We start from the raw sequence: 6,149 nt of genomic DNA, 5'->3' as shown, positions 1-6,149 counted from the left end.
CTTTTATTTTATATCATTATTTTTTTATGGCGACATTGGTTATCGAAATCCAGTAAGTTTCAGGTATACAATTAAACAGTAAGGCATACACACACACACACACACACACACACACACACACACACACACATTGTGTGTTCACCTCCCATAGTTAGATTTCTTTCTGTCACCACGTATTTGACCCCTGTTACCCCGTCTACTTCCCTTGCAAAGTAACAGTCTTTTAAAAAGCAGAATTGGAAACTGTTGTTTTTGTCTGACCAGTACCCCATGTCCCTTCTAGTTGGCATGGGGACTGTTCATGAGAAGATAAACAATTGCCGAGAAGAATGAAGCAGTGGGTTATCTAGGACAGTTGTGATAGCACCATGGGCCACCTGGAGTTAGTGGTCATGAGTTTAAAATGAGGCCAGTCATCTGACTTGTGTAGTTTTCTCCAGCCACATTCAGCTGTTTAGATGCAAGCATGGAGTAGGCAGAGCAATTTAACATGGGATACTATTTAGCCAATTGAAGTGTAGGGCAAGAATGATAAGGGGTGCAAAGTTAGACAATGGAATCTCAGTGGGATAAGGGAGAAAAAAAGGATATGAGGTAGGTGAGAGAGAGTGAAAAGTTGGAGGGTCCACTAGTCTCAAAGAATTGTAGCATTGGTAATATACAGCATAAGTGGTGGTCAGAGAATCATTGAGATTTTTAAAAATTTTTGTAAAAAAGGTTGTTTATTCATCACTTTTCAATTATGTATTTTCTTTAAGTTTCAATGTAAAATTTATAATAATAAAATTCACATATTTTAAGTATGTGGGTTGATGACTTGACAGATATTTCCACCTATGTAATTGCAATCAAAATCAAGATATAGAAGATTGCCATCTTTCCAAAGTTCACTAATGTCATATTATAGTCAGTCTTCCTACAGTGGACCAAATGTTTAGCCCCTCCTGTCCAATTCATATGTTGAAATCCTAACCCCCAATGTGATGGTATTAGGAGGTGGGGCCTTTGAGAGGTAATTAGATCTTGAGGGTAGAACCCTCATAAATGATATTAGTGTGCTTACAAATAGATACCAGAGAGTTAGTTAGCCTGCCTCCACCACGTAAGACATTGAGAGAAGATAGCCATTTATGAAACAGGAAGCAGGCTCTCACCAGACACTGAATCTGCCAGCTCCTTGATCGTGGACTTCCCAGCCTCCAGAACTGTGAGAAATAAATGTTTGCTGTTTAAGTCACTTAGCTTATGGTATTTTTGTGGTAGCAGCCCCAGTGGACTAAACAGTCCCCCTAACCCTCACCTCAATGTTAACACTAGTCTAATTTTTTAAAATTGCTATATAGATGAGTTTTAACTTATTCTGAAATTTTATATACATAGAATCATATAGTATGCACTTTTTCACCCTGGGCACTTTTACCCAGAGTAATGCTTGAGAGAGTCATCCAAGTTATTGTGTTTATGAGAAATTTATTACCTTTTATTGCTGACTGCTATTCTATTGTATAAATATACAACGGTTCGTTTATCTGTGGGTAGATATTTGGGCTATTTCTAGTTTGCGCTGTTACTAACATTCATAAAGAAGTCCTTTTATGGGCATATGTCTTCATTCTCTTGGTAAATACCAAAATCTGTGGTTGCCTCTATGTATTATCTGTTTTACATATTGTTGGATTTGATTTTCTAACATTTTGTTTAGGATTTTTATGTTTATATTCCTAAGGCCCAGGGAAGTCACCATTACTATCAGAGAGGGAAACATTTAGTTTTTTGCTGGGAGGTCAAGGCAGAACTAATGCTTTGGCTCTTTACCTGTGTTGCAGCAGCTCTCCCTTGAACCTAAACAATTGCTGATGCATATAAAGCAGGTAGAATCATCCACCACAGGAAGAAAGGCAGAAAGGCATAAGAAATGAATATGGGACTGTGGCAAGGAGGAAAAATGCAGAAATTCAGAGGCCACAACACTCCATCCTCACAAATAAGTAAACTAGTGCTAGACTCTTTCCAATCTGTTTTTTGGAGGTACAGTGTATATATTCTTAAGCAACCAGTCCTTAATGTGATGATCTTCTGACGGAAGCACAGAGACTTCCTAGAGGGATGCTACATTTTGGGGAGGCCAATTGGTATAATTTAAAATGATATGAGGCAGATTGTTTTCAGTTGTAGCAGTGTAACCATTAAATCACTACACTTGAAGCTGAGTCCAGAGAGAAGCAGTCCCCTGGAGCCAGAATCAGAGCTATTGACACCTGGATCCAACATCCTCTTCCTTAAGTGTGAAGTAACTGGGGTGTTATTGCTTTAAAGACTGTCAAGTTCCCCAAAAGTAAAACTTATGTATTCCAAAGTAAATAATTCAATTTGCAAGTTCAGATTTATAATTTGCTAGAACTTCTCTGTCCCGCATACTTCTTAAATACCTGACAACCTCTGGCATGTACTGAGGCACTCAGATTTTTAAGAAAGCAATCAATATTCCAAAATGTCTCATCACAGAATTAGGAATTATGTAAAGATAATTGAAGTGAAAGACAAGGAACACGTTGTTCTCTTGACTCATTTCAGTGCTTCCCTGACAATGAATTTTCATGAGCTGCTTGAACTATTAAGGTAAATTGATATTTTAAAGTCTGTGATTATTTGTGACAGAAGTACAATATTTGTAGGCTTTTGTTTGTATATTTATACTGAATATCTATGAGCAATTGTGAGTAAAATACCTTCTGTTTTTAAATCGTTCATTTAATATAGTACTTGCCAAACATCACTTAAATGAATACTTATTATATGTGAAACACAAGTGCTTTGTGACTTGGCTTTAAAATATTTAATTAAGAAATGAAGGGTAAATTGTCTTGAGCTCAATATAAATCGCTTATATGACTTTAAGGGGAAGGACCTGTTAGACTAAATTTTCTAATACCTAAAACTTATACCTTCGAGAGCTGCATTTTTTCTTTTAAACAACTAAATAATATTCTTTCAAAATATATTGCTTGATTTCCTGCCCTCTTACGCCGAATACATAGAATATAATCTAAGCATTCTATAGGTGATAATTATGCATGTCAGTTCACCAAGGGTTGTTGTCCTTGAGGTTTATTAAAGTGCACAGACACAGAGAAGGTGATCAGATCATGAATCAGCATGCCAATAGGGGAATATATGTTAAATAATGGGGCCATGTGTTAAATGCCTCCTCTCTCTTTCCATTCCCTCCCTACTGTACCCATTTGCTTCTAATCTATTTATTTAAACTCAAAAAGATTTAGGGTTGATACAAGGAACTAGATAGATAACCTTGGTTAGTCCCTCACTAACTTCATTTTATATTCTTTTCTGTTCTGTTTTTGGAGGGAGTCCCAAGGGTGACTCTAAATGCTTTCATGTAGGTGTCAAGTGCATGTATTTCTAGGTCCTTTTCTCTCATTTCTGTTCCAGTTTATTAAAGTTAGCAAAAGAGTGACTGCTGGAGACATAGCATATTATTTGACTATGGTCTGTATACTTCACAAACTTTCAGTTATAAGATCAATAAGTTCTGGGGATTTAATGTACATTGTGGTAATTATAGCTCATAATAATGTACTACATACTTGAAATTTGCTGAGGGAGTCGACTGTAAGTGTTCTTACTACACACACGCATACAAATGGTAACTGTGAGGTGATGGATGTGGAAACTACCTTATTATGGTATTTATTTCACAACGTACATGTATATTAAATCACATTGTACACCTTAAATATATACAATTCTTATTTGTCAATTATACCTCAGTAAATCTGGAGGTGGGGGGGAAGGTCTGTGTATTTCAAAGTGTAGGAGAAGCATGGATGGCCCACTGAAGATATGGCTTTTTTATTTCTGTTTGTCTCTTATGTTAGAAGCAGATCCTGAGACAAAGAGTCCAATAAGAGTACAGAAGTTTCTTGAATACAGTAGTTTTGTTCAGTGTTGTTCATGATAATGTGGATGAAATGCCTTAGGAGCTTAACTCTTGTTTATATCAGTTTATGGTAAAATTGATTTCATTATGCCTTGTTTCACTTAAAGTCACAGAACCTGTGGAAGATGTTGCCTGAGGACTACAAATAAACTGTAGTTTATTTGGCAGGTGAAGGAAATGCTGGCAGGGGCGTGGGGGCTGAAGAGAAGCAAAGGCCACTAAAAGAATGTGTGTTATCAAGCTAGCTACCCCTGTGGGCAGCTGGAGCTTTTGTTCACGGCAGATGGTGTAGCCATGCTCTGCAGACTCACCATGAGCAACCTCCCTCACCTTAGCTGTGGGCGTGAAGGAGCATTGGTACTTCCTTGTACTCTGCACTGGCCTGCGTGGGTGGCAGTAGTGTGCCATGAGAGGCTGAAGAAAGCCCTCAGGTAAAGAAATGCAGGTCCTGGTAAGGTGGAAGTTAGGCATGTTAGAAGAGGAACTGAGGCATGTTAAAATTTTTAAGAGTTTATTTGAGCAAAAATCGATTGGAATCAAGTAGCACCAAACTGAAAGTGGTGAGAGGCATTCCACGGACAGGAGCTCAAGCAGAGACTTTTATAGAGAAAAAGCAGAAGCAAAGTAAAGAAATTATTGATGGAGTATAGCTTTAAACCTCATCAGCTGTGAATTGTTGTCCTTAGGTTTTGATTCTATAACCTCAAGGCATTTATAGGTTTACACCGGCCACCACGGCATTAGAGCCACCTTGGTCTAATGGCTTCCTTGTCTAATTGGTTTAACGGGCTGTTTGCAGCAAAGTGGCCAGGGTGAGAGGATGTGGATGGGGTACCAACAGTGTCTGCTGTAGCTGGAGACCTCGACATTAGAATGGTTGCTATTCTCAGCTCTGTGATTTGTAGACCTGCATTTTGAGAACGGATTGTCCACCTAAATAAAGAGGTCAACCGAGGCAAGCTTGAATTACCAGAAGTTGAGCTTATTCAGGAGTAGCAGAGCAGAGGAATTTCAACTCAGAAAACACAAAATGTAGTAAGCTACAGGTGAATCCACTGAAAGTTTGGAGTGGGCTGTATTTATGGGCAAGGAGTGTAAAGAACAGAGGAATCCAGGTAGAGACCAAGCAGTAAGTTCATTGACTTGAGGATGGGAAGAGATTCTTGGTGGATGCTTATTGGTCAGGAGGTAAGTTTCTGGTCTTCTGTAAATCAGGCATTTACAGAAAATCTGTTTCTCAGATATTCAGTTTCATTTTCCTGAAGGGCTTACATTCTCCATTTCATATCCTCCGGTTCCATTTTAGATGCAAATTCTTTTGCAAAATTAAGAGACAGTTATGAGTTTCCTTAACTATACTAGTATCGAGAAACATTGGTCTACAGTGTCTCTAGAAGAAAACCTCAATTACTATTAATTAGGTTCACCTTCTATCTATGTAGACTTTTCTGTTTTATTTCCTGAAAAAGTTATCCAATAATTGTCTAACTCTACTTTCCCTGTCTCTACTTTTATAACTACTGCCAATTTGAATTTCTTCTCTTGAATAGTCAGGTGGGGTGGGATAAGGGAGAAGTGATTGATTTTCTAGTGTCAGTTTACTACACTCCCTCAAATCTGACAGTTCTTAAAATTACACAGTAATGATTCTGAAAAATATTAAAAGTCGAGCACTGCCTATTTATAAAAACTATACTATGTAAGATGCTCAGCTGTGGATGGGAATAGTGAGTACAAATAAAAAAGGATTCTGTTTTATGTTTTAGGGGAAAGCTCTTTTGGGAGGCAGTATCTTTTTCTTAGGGGTCCATCTCTCCCCAGCTTCATTTGACCTCAGGCGTATGTGTGTAATGGGGTCTCACACATATATACCCCTTCCAGGGTTGGCCTACGGGATGGTTAATTTTATATGTCAATTTGACTGGGCCACAGGGTGCCCAGATTAAACATTATTTCTGGGTGTGTCTGTGAGGGTGTTTCTGGGTGAAATTAGCATTTAACTTTATAGATTCAGTGAAATAGATGGCACTCCAGTGTTGGTGGGCTTCAATCTATTGTTGAGGGCCTGAATAGAACGAAAAGTAGAAGTGAGGATTCGGTCCCTTCCTGCCTGCCCACTTGAGCCAGGTTGTCAGTCTTTTCCTGCCCTTGGATTAGGATTTACACCGTCAGCTCCCATGGTGCTCAGAGC

The sequence above is a fragment of the Rousettus aegyptiacus genome, unplaced genomic scaffold, assembly GCF_014176215.1.
Source record: "Rousettus aegyptiacus isolate mRouAeg1 unplaced genomic scaffold, mRouAeg1.p scaffold_m13_p_8, whole genome shotgun sequence".
In the NCBI taxonomy this organism is placed as follows: domain Eukaryota; kingdom Metazoa; phylum Chordata; class Mammalia; order Chiroptera; family Pteropodidae; genus Rousettus; species Rousettus aegyptiacus.
Note: the sequence above shows the minus strand (reverse complement) of the source record.